This window comes from Loxodonta africana, chromosome 8 (genome assembly GCF_030014295.1).
Source record: "Loxodonta africana isolate mLoxAfr1 chromosome 8, mLoxAfr1.hap2, whole genome shotgun sequence".
NCBI classification, from domain to species: Eukaryota; Metazoa; Chordata; class Mammalia; order Proboscidea; family Elephantidae; genus Loxodonta; species Loxodonta africana.
This window is the reverse complement of record NC_087349.1, coordinates 99,679,989-99,695,581: the sequence shown is the minus strand read 5'-3', so window position 1 is coordinate 99,695,581 and position 15,593 is coordinate 99,679,989.

Here is a 15,593-nt window from a genome sequence, read left to right as displayed (position 1 = left end):
GTCATTGCAATGACGTAGACTGCTGGTTGCCTCTCATTTTCCAACACATTTGTTTCATCAGAATTCTCTGGCCAGCCCACCCTCCTTTCTGTTCATGGGTTCATCTTCCGAAAGCACAGGTCTCATTGTGCAGTGAAACCTGCAGTAAGTCCTCGTTGTTTATTCTTTAAAAAAAAAAGTTTATTTGAAAATATTGTAAAAAGAAAAAATTCTCCATATTCCTAATAATTTGGCAAAGGATATTGGTGATGGTTGGGCAACATGTTTGATGTAATTGGTGTGAGTAAATTGCACATGTGAAAAATGTTAAATTGGCAGATGTTGTGTTATCTACATTTTTACAACAATAAAAAAGTTAATGTATTCAGATAAGGTGTCTCCTACCCTCTTTAGTCTAAGCTCCTTTACTCAGTGCATATAATTATTCTCTTAAATATTGCTTCTAGCTCTTATCTTTATAAAAAAAATTTATAGAATTTTTAATTTAAATTTTAATCTACAATTTAAAAATGCCATATAATATTTTTTATCTGTTTCATTATTCTTACACCAATAGAATGGCAGTAGGTTTGTAATAAGCATTAAGATCTACTATGTCAAATGTCTCTTCATTACTATTTCTCAGAGTATTATTTTTCAGTTATCCTCCTTATAGAATTTGAAATGAATTTGGTTAGCTTACCCCCAACTCTTGCACCATACAATGAAAAAAATGAAATGTTGTAATTCTGATTGAAATTGCTGTCAATATATATGTGAATTTAGAAGGGATTGGCATCTTTATGATATTAAATTTTTTCTTCCTTGAATATTGTTGTTGTTGTTGTTAGGTGCCGTCGAGTCAGTTCTGACTCATAGCGACCCTATGCACAACAGAACAAAACACTGCCTGGTCCTGTGCCATCCTTACAATCGTTGTTATGCTTGAGCTCATTGTTGCAGCCACTATGTCAATCTACCTTGTTGAGGGTCTTCCTCTTTGCCACTGACCCTGTACTTTGCCATGCATGCTGTCCTTCTCCACAGACTGATCCCTCCTGACAACATGTCCAAAGTATATAAGATGCAGTCTTGCCGTCCTTGCTTCTAAGGAGCATTCTGTTTGTACTTCTTCTAAGACAGATTTGTTCATTCTTTTGGCAGTCCATGGTATATTCAATATTCTTTGCCAACACCACAATTCCAAGGCGTCAGTCCTTCAGTCTTCCTTATTTATTGTCCAGCTTTCACATGTGTATGATGTGATTGAAAATACCATGGCTTGGGTCAGGCACACCTTAGTCTTCAAGGTGACATCTTTGCTCTTCAACACTTTGAAGAGGTCCTTTGCAGCAGATTTACCTGATGCAATGAGTCTTTTGATTTCTTGACTGCTGCTTCCATGGTTGCTGATTGTGGATCCAAGTAAAATAAAATCCTTGACAACTTCAATCTTTTCTCCATTTATCATGATGCTCATTGGTCCAGTTGTGAGGATTTCTGTTTTCTTTATGTTGAGGTGCAATCCATACTGAAGCCTGTGGTCTTTGATCTTCATTAGTAAGTGCTTCAAGTCCTTTTCACTTTCAGCAAGCAAGGTTGTGTCATCTGCGTAATGCAGGTTGTAAGGATCATCAAACATCCATGAATATTGTATGTCTCTCAAGTTATTCAGTTTTTACTTCTCAGTAAAATCTATTCCCTTCACATAGCTCATACATTTCTGTATATCTAATAAAATATTTTACAACTCAATTACTCTTTTGCATTTTATTCCTTAAATCCTTTATGGATCTTGAAATACAGACAACCCCTAAGGATCATGATAGTTCTCTTTACGGTCTTGGAATAAGGAAAAAACAGAGAACAAAGTGTTAGAAAGGGATTGAGTGGGCATCATCCTCTTCTACAATAGATGCAGAATATTTAACAGCTTTGTAATAATAACTTGGTTTTCCCAGTTAAAAGAAAAAAAATCTTCTCCAAACATAATTTTTATCCAGCCTTCTCTCATCCTCCCCAGTTGGGTGGGAGGTTGTGACTCACTGTGGCCAGACAGTCGCCCACCGTGACCATATTCATACCTTCATCACTTGGGACAGAGACAGAGTCTGCTCATGAGGCTTAAGGACAAGATGGATCTAGATGGATATGTAGATCATTAGAGCCTGTCCTCTCTCACGCCTTACAGCTGGACACGTCATTTGTATCCAGGGGAACATTCAGCTGATACCTGCAATTGGATTTTCCCGTTCTGTGAGTGAGTGGCAGAGGATTACAGAACAACCTTTTAGAGGCTGCTTCTTTCAACATACAGGAGAACTGGATATTTTCCCCTCAAGTTTCTAGCTTCATCAAAGAATTCATTACTTTATAAGAGATAGAATTCTACAAATTTCTTCTGTTGTTCCTTAAAAAAATACTCATCCCAGAGGTTATTCTTTCATTTGGCATTTCCCCGGTAGAGACACATGTTGGCAAATGGTAAAAGTGCCTTTATTGAAAATGGAGAGCTTTTTTCAGCTTTCTCAAGTATATTTGTGTAGGTATATTTGCATTTTCAGTTACTGAAGGGCTTCCACCCTTCAGAAATCTCTCCCTATATTGCCAGCAGAGCAGTCTGGTATTTGTGAAAACAGAAGGGCCCTTCCTTTGATGTTACCTCTGAGCAGTTTCCAATATAATTGTGCACCCGAAAATTAAAAAAGAAAAAAGTCCTAATTTTCTGAATACTACTTTTGTAAGTCCTCTAACTTACAAAAGTAGTTGCTTGGCTTGTTGGGTCTGCTCTCAAGCTAACTCTTACCTTTTCCATTTTCTGCTGGGCACTTTTCAGTGTTCACTGCCTCAGTGGAAAACACATTTGGGTCAATTTATTTGAGAAAAACTCATGAAATATCAGATATCACAGAGCCTATATTCAAAGATTTCCAAAAGAACCCAGAAGGTCAAATTGGCAGTACAGAACTTTTTAATAACTGCTGGTCACATCACGAAATTTGAAGATGACTAAGATTTTTGTAGAAGCTGTAACCAGTGTGATAGCACAGTATGGATCAAGATTTTTGCAGAAGGAACAAAGCTCATAGTAACTCCTTTTGGTAAGTGACTTTTTCTTCCCCCTCTATGTTTGCTCTGATCATGCAAAACTGATAGACGGTTTTTAGAAAAGACATATTAGGATCAACTCTGACCTGGCTGCCATGTTCTTGGTTTCAGTGTGTGAACAGTAATTTTGCAACTGCTAGCTACTGGATATGGAAACAAAACTGATTTGTAAATGGCTTCTTCCCTTCCTTCTCTGTAGGCAGATTGAAATCGTACTTTCAGAATATACAGAAAATATAGTCTCAGGTTAGAAATTAAAATGTTTGAGGATCATGTCTTTAAGTCATGGGTGTAAGTTACTGGTTTAAAATACTTTGCTCTAAGTCCATGAAAAGAGTTTTCGTGGTTTTACATCCTCATTTATTCATTCTCTAGTAAACATCTCTTGAAGACAGTGTCTGTGTTGAATGCTAGAAATAAAAGGGTGAAAAAGACACAGTTCCAACCTGCAAAAAGCTTCCAGTCTAGTAAATGGGTATTCTAGCTACTGTCTGGACTGGGCCTCCTGCTCTTTGGTCTGTAGCTGGTAGACTTCTGGGAGACCTTGGGTTCATGAGCTCTTTCCCTTTCTTAATCTATGTAGCAGTTATTGTGTATAAAATACATGTTGCGTTTGGTGGAAAAAATTTATGGAAATGGCTCTATGCCGTCCCATTAAAATGAATAATAGTATTAACTAATACTCATTGAGGACCAGACACCGTACCAGAAATTTCGGTGCCTTATCTCATTTCTCAACAACCGTATGCAAGAGATACTTTCATCCCCATTTTACAGATGGAGAAACTGAGGTTTAAAGAAGTTCAGTTAATTGTTACTTGCATAAGGTCATACGACTAGTTACTGTGGCAAAGCTTGGATTTCAATATAGCATTGTTTACTCCAAAGCCCATGATCTTAACTATTATGTGATATTAAAAACATTAAGTCACACTTATATATTCTTAAAATATACACATCTGTGCCGTGACCTTTTAAATATATTCTTTAATTGACTAATTAATAACTAGTTACTGTTCACGTGTAAAGACAATTCTTCTACTTCTAATCAAAGAACTAAAATTGCTGCCCCCAAAGAAAGATCATGAAAGTCATATTGCATATACATTAATCACTCAAAATATGATTCTTTGGGTTTTTCTACAGAACAACAAATAGTTTTGACACCATTCCACTCAGCTTTCTTTCTGTATTGGCATCAAGTGTGCTAGAAATGTTGAAGCTGGCTAAAGGACAGTGGTTGTACTACATCAACGAACTAAACTTCTTCACTCAGAGCTGCCTCTCAGGTCATGATGGGACAGCTGAAGGAATATTGACAACAGGATTCTCTTAAGAGAAGCACAGGATTTTAATTCAATGCTTTGGACACTGTAAAGGTGTTTTAAAATGAAAAAGAGCAGGCTTTCAACAAAGAATAGCTCATTGAGAATTCATACTCTCCAACAGCTCGTCTAGGGTACTACAAAGAAGTTACTCCAGAATCACTTCAGATGTTCACCCTCCGTACATATAAATCATAAAATTCCTGTAACTCATATTGAATGTGCATTTATCAAGTACTCACGTATATGGTTCCCATTGTTATTTCTCTTAGAAAATTAAGCAAATATTAATTAACTAAATTTTATTACACTTGTTGCAAAGAATAGGCTTTATAAATGGAAAAGTCTTCAAAGAGTTGATTTAGAAGATTCAAGCATAATGATTTAAAAAAAGGGGGGTAAAATGAGTCTCTCCAATGTATGAGATTCAAGAGAACAAACACAACCGGAACTTCTCAGGCTGAGTGGGGTCACTACGAACATTCTCCGTTATATTCAGATCTAATGTCATTTTGTTTGAGCTTTGTCTTTGTTTAATGTTAGCAGGGCCAATATTTATATGTTTATATTAATACTGAAATAAATATAGAAGCTATTTTAAAAGACGCACAAAGGGTGATTTCTAGAAACGGTTTTCAGATAGTGGGCAAGTGGATGGAAAGAGAGTCTAAGTGCTTGGTCCTGGCACCAAGCTCTTAGTTACAGGTAAATTTTCTTTAAATATTGCACTGGAAATTTAAATGCATTTAAATTCTGCATTGTAATGTGACCAAGGAGACAGGTAATGCAGGTGCTGCAGGGTAGAGTCCTGGTACTGGCTTTAGAATTCTTGGATTTAGTTCCAGTTTGGTCATGAATCATGGCGGGATCGCTGGAGAGGTGGGTGACTTGGTCCAGTTTCTAAAGAGACAGTATACACTGACCTACCCACAGGACATTAACAAGGAATTTAACAAGGAGTTTAGAGCAACCATGGATCTCAAAATAATGGAGATACTATGCCCCTTTGATATTTCAGGGTTGAAACATTTATAAACACATTTATGTATTTTATTTATTTGGTTCCAAGAATAACCAATAAATAATGCACAACCATTAATAAAAATGAAAAAAAAAAAAACTTGTTAAACTTGTCATTGGGTCATGGAGGATTAACTATTTGGTGATGTGACCACAGGATAGTTCATATCAAATATCAAAACATGTGACTTAGTGACCATACTCAAGAATGTCATAAGCTGAGTTTGTTTGTATGTTTTTTTCTAAATTGAGCTCAATAAGTTTGTTTATTCCTCATCAGCTTTAAAGATGAACTTTTGCCTGAATGAGGGAGAACATTTTACAGAGATGTTTCTAGCCTAGAAGATTAACTGAAATGAAGAATTGAAAAGAATTTTCGTAAAGATGATGAACTGTTGAAAAATAGAAAGGGATTATATATTTCGATTCTCCCACTGGCTGAGATTCTACAAAAAAATGAACTCATCAATGAAAAGTAACTATCTGGTCTTCTCTTTTCTAATTGACTGCATACCAAGTGTGAATTGTAGCAATCGGATTTGATATAATCAGTGATGTCCCTGAGAAGTGTTTTTGGAAGTGTGTGGGGCAGGGGAAAGTAGGGACTTTGATTCTGGAATAGGGCTTCTGGTTATATCACTTCATGTGCAACCATCCTTCAGAAAGGAAATTTTGATTTACTGGTTATTGTTTTATTAAAATTATGAACATTGTATTTGCTTATTATAGAAAAGTTGAAAATACAAAAAATTAACATTTTGTTTTGCATTTATCACCGCTAACACTTCGATACATTTCCATCTGATCTTTTTATTTACACATATTTTTTGTTTGTTCTACAAAATTGGGATCATAGTAGATACACAATAGCCTGTCTTTTTTTTACTTCACACTACTTTCTGAACACATTTTCCAAATGTCCTTAACATTATTCAGTAACTGAGCAAATTTTGAACTACTGAGTTCTATTTGTTCTGTAAAATGAAGATTCTCTATCTCAAGTGGATGTTGTGGTGATTAAATTAAATCAAATGTGGGAATTACAAACCACAATGGCTGGCACTCGGTAGGTGATAAAAATATTAATTCCTTTTCCAAAATTTAAATTACCACCCACTAGAGTTCTTTCTGAACTCAGAAGCACAGATAAACATATTAGTTACCATCTAGTCTATAGCTTACTTAAGAACAAATGGTCGGTATTTGCAAACTTCTATTTCTAAGACTTGTGGTTACCTGTTTCTAAATACAATTAGAATATACTATATGTTATCTCAAATATCAGCTTCCTGAATATAAGGTGATCCTTCATTTTCCAAAAGGAATATTTGTAAGTAAAATAAGGATTTTTTTCCAATTTGAATATATAAAGTTACAAGGATAAAAACAGTCAAAGTTCTACTTACAATATTAATTTCTGAATTAGATTATACCTTAGCCAAAAAAACCAAACTGGCTGCCGGCGAGTCGAATCCCACTTATAGTGACCCTACAGGACAGAGTAGAAGTGCCCCATAGAGTTTCCAAGGAGTGCCTGGCAGATTCGAACTGCCAACCTCTTGGTTAGCAGTCATAGCACTTAACTACTATGCCACCAGGGTTTCCAGATTATACCTACAAAGTTAAAATCACATCAGTACAACTATTGGTTAAGAAATAGTGTTTTGTTTTGTTTGCCCTCACCTTTTGTTAAAAATTTTGTTCAGGCTCCTAATGTGCACTCGATGTCTCTCTTAGAGCAACTTTCTAAGTCATCTCAGGGGCTGAGTGATGTCTTAGAATCCCTGTATGATAATACTCACTGGATATTTTATTTTGAGAAACACCCTCTCACAAAATAATAGGATTTTTTTTCATTTATCCTTTTCATCTGTAAATGGGCAACATAATCATAAACTGTTGTGATTGTAGCCTGAAGAAATAACTACCAAATCCATGTTAAATGTCTTTGCTCTTTCTCTCTCTTTTTTTTAAATTGTGCTTTCGATGAAGGTTTACAGAGCAAATTAGTTTCTCATTAAACAATTAATATACATATCGGTTTGCGACATTGATTGCCAACCCCATGACATGTCAGCACTCTCCCCCCTTCTCGACCTTGGTTTCTGCATTTCCATTTGTCCAGCTTCCTGGTTCCCTCTTGCCTTCTCAAACTTGCCCCTGGGCTGGTCTTTGCTCTTTCTTTTATCAATGCTATCGGAATTGACTCGAAGGCAGTGGGTTTGGTTTTTTTCGTTTATCTCCAAAATTAGCATTAATTGAGTTCATTTCAGGTTGCTGTCTTGTCTGAACAGTAACTTTTGATCAAAGCAGGGTATTAGAAGAGCACCTCCTAATATCAGAGGTTGCACAAGGACTGAAATATAAGGCAACCCCTTCCCCCTTCCCATTTTGGGAAGGATAATTTTGGGAAAGAAAACCTCACCTTACAACCTGACACATTCAGTTTGCTTGAATTCTGCATGTCTTGCATTTATATAATAGCTAAGAATTACAACGACACTCTCCATCCCTATGTCATGTTTGAGTTAAACCTTACTAACGATCAATCCTTGGGCAGAAAGATAAACAAGCGAGAGTACACAAACTCTGTAAGTAATAACCTGCTTATTTCCAAAATCTACTTGAGAAGACCTAAGGTAAAATACTCAAGTGCAGTAAGACCCTTAAATGAAAACAGAAGATCAGAAGCATTAAAGAAAGAAGGCAAAAGGCCTGAGATTACTTAGCAAGAAGCACAGGGCAAAACTGTATGCTTGAAGACAGGAGAGAAACATAGTGGAATACACATGTTTTATTAACTGATAAAATGAAGCATGCCAATTTTTCAAATGTATTTTTCCCACTGTAAAATTAGAAAACTCTTCAATATAGGAGTCCTCTATGAAGAAAGTGAAGTAAGAGTGGACATTGCCCTCATATTCGCTTTACAGAGTGGAAGAAATTGCCTTTCTACGAATCCCTTTGAAATTACTACTACAACAACGCTATGTGCATCATAACATTTATGGTAATTTACAGGTGGTGACCTTCAGCAGATACGGTCAGGCAAGCAACATTTTAGCCAATGATAGATTTATTCGAAGACCTGACGACCCTGCCATTTCTCTAGTCATTCTGCCTTGTAACCTTCACTGCCAGGACTTTCAAGCTGGGCTTTCCGCCTGAGCTAGAGAGAGGGCAGTTTGAGGCTGAAATCTCTGGTGAGAGCTTGGAGTGCAAACATGCTGTGCTGCAGACTGCGATAGGAGCCATACGTTCTGGGCGATACGAACATTCCCATGTACTGACTACATGTAATCGGCTTTAGCTGGTGTTCCCTTTGATTTTCTTAACACTTGAATGCTGCAGATAAGACAAGACAAATGTTACATAGTAAAGATTGGGTGTGTGAAAGGAAACGTTCCCTGTGACAATGGTTTTGAAGAGTTTGGACATTAGTAGGTGGAATGCAAAGAAGGGAACGACTCCTCACACGATGGATCTAAACACAACCCCAAATGTGGCAATCTATCAGTAAGGGCAAGGTTTGAACCCATGTAATTAGAAAGTCATGATGGAGCAAATGCTTGGAGAACAAATCATAACAGACAAATTGCTAACTATAGAATTTTTAATCATTTTTTCATGTCTTGCTTCATTTTGGTCTCACATAGGCACTGGGTTGATAGTGATGTTGAATTGATTTATACTAACATTGTTGTTTTCAGATCAGTAAAGCACCAAAAACTTTCTTAGCCTCAGGACTTGTTAGCAAAATGAGCCAGGACAAGGACTCTGGTCTCTTGAACCCAGACCATCATACTTCCCCTAGAAATTGAAGAATTGAGAGAAACTAAAAGAGTCTAAAGTTTTTGATTCAGGGCAAATCACAGTGGAATTATGGCTTAAAGCTCTTTGGTGGTAGAACGAAACTTATCGTTACAGGTAGGTATGGGAAGAATGCAATTTTTTAAGGTAATACAGGGGAGGCAAGAAAAAATTTGTTTGGAATAATAGTGAAAATGTTTAGAAAAAATGATGGAGGAATGTGATGGGGTAGAGATGTAGAAAACTAGGAGAGATTTTTAAGTTAATTCCTATACTCAAGGACAGCATCAACAATGTTACCCAAATATTGTAATAGGGTTTGGTTTTGTACACATAAAACCACACAGTGCTCATATATCATGTTTGTAATGATATCCTTAAAGTGTTTGACCCTGGGACAAATTTTATTATTAGTACCAGTAAGTTTGACACTTTTCCTTTTTTGATGGTCAAATGGTGTTTGAAAAGAGCTTGGGCCTTGGTGTCAGACCAACTGGAGTTCCGAATCCACCACTTACTCCTTATGTGCACTTGGGCGATTATGCACTGGCCTTGGTTTACTAATCCTTAAGATGGGGTAACAGTATGTATCCTGCATGGTTGCACAGCAGTTGAATAGGAGAGTGTGAATAAAGTGCTTCACACATTCTCCAACACATACTAGGCGCCGGATAAATGTTTCCCTGACTTCAGTTGTAATGGGAGAATTATATTCAGTATGGAGAGTAGTTTGCAGTCGACAACGTTTACACAGGAATCAAGTGTACTTTTAACTACTGAAGTGTGAAGTTATTTTGCTGTCCCTCATAGAAAATTTGCATTTGGAGATACTTTCTCTTAACACACATTTTCCTCACTTGGCAAGAAAGATGTGCTTAAGATGCATTTGTTTTAATTGTTGTTGTTGTTGTCCTAAGTGCTTTAAATTTTAATCCTTTATCTTAATTAATGTTGTCTCTAATGCCAATAGTTATTGGTCCTAAAATTTAGAGCCAATAAATTTAAGCTTCATGCTCAGGTTCATCAAGAAAAAAAATTACTTGAATTCATACAGATAGGGGTCAAGCTATTCAATCAATATGATACAATTAGATACAAATCATATATCTGAAATTTATACTTAAATATGAAATATCTATAATTACTTATTTGGTAAAAGGAAAAGGAACAAAAAAAGGCAACACTTACAGAAATAAATACCAATATGTATGGTTGAAAAATCATTCTTTCAACTAAAAATGTACTTGATATATTTTATATTTATACAAAATTCATGCTACTGCATATTAATATAACATAAGCAACTCAGACAATTTAACTCAAATGTATTGTTTAATTATGCAGATGGCCATATATAAATGGATTGGACAGGTTTATTATTTTTTAATCTGGTTTCCATTCCATATGGGTCGTGAAAAAGATGTTGACCACGAAAAACACTCTTAATTAAGTATATCTTCAAGACCATGTTTTAAAAAAATCAAAATGTAATATAGTAAACAAAAATTAGGGCATTAACCATATAGTATCAAGAATGAAGAACTATTAGACTGAGAAAATTTGTATGTTTAAGATTCATTTCCCATGAAAGGAATTAAAGAATTTAATAAGGATCAAGAGTAAACGAAAGGTATATTAAGTAGAGAAAACTTCCAAGTTCATTATTTGATTTTCAATTTTATTATATAATAAATCAGAAATATTCCTATGAAGAAGAAAAAACCTCAGATAAAATCAGATTCTTTAATACATTGACTGAAGATAAAAATTACGTAAATATAATACATAATTGAAAAGTTAATCATTTTATATAACCTATTGCTTTTTATTAAATGAAAGTTTGTAGAAATACACAGGCTTGCTGTTATAACCAATAAATATGCTATTTACACTAAAAACAAGATATATGGAATCAATTAAGCATATTTGACCTAAGTATATTTATAGCCAGATTTTTAAAAATCAACATTATATGCTTACTGTTTTAATATTAAAATCAGAAGTTTGCTGTTGTGTTATTAGATGCCATCAAGTCCCTTCCAACTCACAGTGACCCTAGGCACAACGGAATGAAACACGGCCTGGTCCAATGTCATCTGCACTATCCTTGCTATGTTTGAGCCTGCTGTTGCAGCCACTGTGGCAATCCATCTCCTTGAGGATCTTCCCCTTTTTGTATGACCCTCTACTTTACCAAGCATGATGCCCTTCTTCAGGGACTGTCCCTTCTGATAATATGTCCAAAGACTGTGAGATGAAGGAAATCTTTCTGACCTTGCTTCTGAGGAGCATCTGGTTGTACTTCTTCCAAGACAGATTTGTTTGTCCTTCTGGTAGACCTTGGTATTGTCAATATCTTCACTTATACCATAATTCAAAGGCATCAATTCTTCTTTGGTTTTGCTTATTAATTTTCCAGTTTTCACATGCATATGAGTCAACTGAAAATACCATGACTTGAATCAGGTGCACCTTAGTCCTCAAAGTGACATCTTTGCTTTTTAACACTTTAAAGAGCTCTTTTGCAGCAGATTTGCCCAAATGCAGTATTTCATTTGATTTCTTGCCTGCTGCTTCCATGTGCAGTACATTTGTTAATCCAATGATTGAAATTATAAGTGGTAAAATCCTTTCCAATTTCATTTCCAATTGAAATGCAAATGCTTAGCCAGTATTCTCTTTCAGCTAGGTATATGTTTATTTAATAATCCAACAGGCAATTTATTAAGGAAAAAAAAGAAGGAAATTTTTCATTTGAGAAGAAAAGGAAGAGAACAATCTTTGCTCCTGAAGCAGAAATCCTCAAGATTTTTTTCTTTCTTTTCTTCTCAAATGAGAAATCCAATATTTTTTCCTTAATAAGTTTTCTGTTGAATTCTTAAACAAACAAACAACTAGCTCAAGGAGATTACTAGTTAAGCATTTGTATTTCAAATGGAAATCAAATTGGAAAGGATTCTACAATTTATAATTTCAGTCATTGGATTAACAATACATGTATAATATCGTGCAATATTTCAAGTGACATGCCTTTGGAAGTGTATCATATTTTGTTATATATTTTGACATTATGTTCAGAAGAAACTCTGGAACTATAATTTTCCATATTACACCAATTGTACATACATTTATTCAACAGGTTGAAATAAAATAGTAGAACTTTGGAACAGTTCAGTAGCTAATGAGGTAAATTCAAATTTTGGGAGAGACACTGAGAGTCAAAATATGGATATGCTGATATGTGTGGACCCTCTCACTAATGGAGTAAATTCATTTTAAAGTAATTATGAAAAATATACCCCTGGCATATAAAAACACTTAAAATGCTTTTTGTGAACAGTATCTAAGGGGAAACAAAATTTTGATAAGTGAATTACTTGATAAATTTCAAATAAGACCATTTCTGAGAATAATCAATAAAATGCTTATTGGAAATACTACTGTTTTGCCTCTAAATTCAAGAAATCATAAATAATTTGGAGGTGCAGTTTTCATACAGCACTATCAAAAAAACCTCGAGTGGTTCTTATATGAAATTGAGATGTTTATAAAGTTAGAGATCAACCAGAGAGAACACCATGAACTTCAGATCTGGGTATGGAATCCACATTAGGCTCTAAAAGGTCAACTTCATAATTGTAAGTACTAATGAATTAGATTCCCTTTATAACGAGTAAACGTATATTGTTAAAAAACAACATTAACAATAAAAAACTTCCTCTTGACCATTACTCACATAGGAGATCAAATCAATATGGCGCACTCCATTCAACTAAATGAAGAGTCTATGATTCCACAGAGTTACAGATTATGAGAATGAGAGAGATGAGGATGTGAGTTATTCAACCAAAGAGGGTAGAAGTTCTAAAGTTCACACGATGGGAAAGGGAAGCACTTTAGAAGAGACCAAAGGTTCTCACCTGTGAGAGATCCAAGCATGTTAAAGTTCTCAGCTCTCCTGTCCCACACCTTCTCACCCACCTTGAAAACATGCTCCATCATGACTGAACAAAAGAAATAAAAAAAAGTGTTCAAGAATGTTGGAAGCCTTGATTATGAGGCCATTAAATATCATGTAGGGAGCTCTTAACCCAGATTCTAGTAGCTGTGACTTTTGGCATATTACTTAACCTCCTGAACCTTCCCTATTTGTCAAATAAGGACAATAATATGTACCTTGAAACTTATTGCAAGGATGAAAGGCTATAGTAGATGCTATATCAATGGCACCTTTTCTTCCCATTGCTATGCAATAGATTGTTGCAAATGGCAACATTTGTGTTTCTCTAACAATGCTTTTTAATTGGTATTTCACTTTCCCCTACAAATAAAAGCCTTGATGCAGACCTTTCCTCCAAGGCCACAATTTTTCTTCCTTCAGTTTCTGAAACAATTGAGCACAAAGCTGGAACATATCTTTGTCTTCTTGAGAAATTTTTCCCTGATGTTATTAAAGTAGACTGGAAAGAAAAGAACAGCTATAGGATTCTGGAGTCCCAGCAAGGACATACGATAAAGACTGGTGACACTTTCATGAAATTCAGCTGGCTGACCGTGACAGAAAAGTCGTGGGATAAAGAACACCAATGTATGGTCAAACATGAGAATATTAAAGAAGCTGATAAAATGATTCTTTTTCCTTCGATAAAGAGAGGTATGTGTAAATATAAACTCCCAGAAAACTTATTCCTAAGGAAATTTCCCACCTTTTTCTGTCAAGTATTGATGCAAGCAAAGAAATGTGTAAATCCTTCTTAAATATGGCAGCACTAATAAAAAGAAAAAAACTTTTTTTTTTAATACCCTACTATTTCCCCGTAGAATGGGAATGGCGTAGGTTTTTGGAGGGAAAAAAAAAGAGAAAAAAAACCTGAACATTTTACTTAATCTATCTCAGCCACAGTTTTGTTATCCAAAATGTTAAGGTCACAATGATGTTTTTAGGGTGCTGGACTACTAGCCAAAAGGCTGGTGGTTTGAACTCACCCAGAGGCGCCTCAGGAAACAGCCTAGTGCTCTGCTTTTGAAAGGTCACAGCCTTGAAAACTGTATGGCTCAGTTCTACCCTGCACACATGGGATCACCGTGCGTTAGAATCAACCTAATGGCAACTAACAGCAACAACAACATACGCAAATACGTTTATATGCTACACAATGAGTGCGTTTCTTGCCATTGGTAAATGTAGTTCAACAGACTTTTATTGTGCAACTAGTGTATGGGAGCCCTGGAGAGCATCTATAGATCAATAGACTAGGAAGAATTAGTGTCCCAAGGAGGATGTACTCCAGGAAAGGAAAGATACTCTTTTCCTTAACATGCTTGATTCAGATATGTCGTCCCTATGAGGCACTTTGATGCAGATGCCGTACGTATTTAGATAGTGCGGCTATAGGGTTGTATCCTACCCCTGGCAGTGGTCTAGTACCTCACTATGCATTAAAGTCCTCGGTCTTAACAGACTAAAGGCACCAGGCACTGGGAAGAGATAGTTTTGTACTTTTCCCTTTAAGTAAAAAGGCCTTTTTAAGCAGTGTGGACCAAGCAGTAACTAAAGGTAGCAAATGTGACCTCTCAGATTGTTTCTCCAATTATCAAGTGAGGCTTTAACACTTGCGTTGGTAAGTGTTCATCGCAACTCATGGGGCTGGGATAAAGAGCAAATGCAATAATGTCTGTGAAAATGCTGCTTTCAAAATTATAACACAGACACATTTATCAATATATTTCTTGTATTTATGTCCTTTCTTAAAAAGGATTAAAAAAAAAAAAGCTCTAATTCCCTACTTCCGTTGCTAAGAAACAGAGGGGAAGCAAATATGCAACTGAAAGGCTGATATAACCGCTTTGACTAAGTATTCACTTAGGTTCTGAGTTTTGTAGTGGTAGGAAAAAATGAGAATACAGTAAATTCTACAATGATTATTATCATAAAGGAGGGATGTTTCAGTCTGTATTATGTTCCTATACCAGTTGCTGTTGAATTGATTCCCACTCATGGCGGCTCCATGTGTGTCAGAGTAGAACTGTAGGGTTTCCAATGACTGATTTTTCACTTGATTGCTAGGTGCCCCTGGATGGATTCTAACCTCAACCTTTCAGTTGGCAGCTGAGCATAATAAACCTTTTGCAACACCCAGGGGCTCCCATTATATGTTTTACTTGGCATTAAATTCTAAAACCAATGGTTCACATGAGTTTCTCATGGTAACACTGTAAGTGAGAATGTTCTCCTGAAGTTATACAAGTCTCCCATACTATTTCTTGAAAGTTTTTTTTTTTTTAATAAAAGCTAAAAATATGACATGGAACCCTGAATCAACAAAGCAATTCTGAGGAGAGATAAAACTA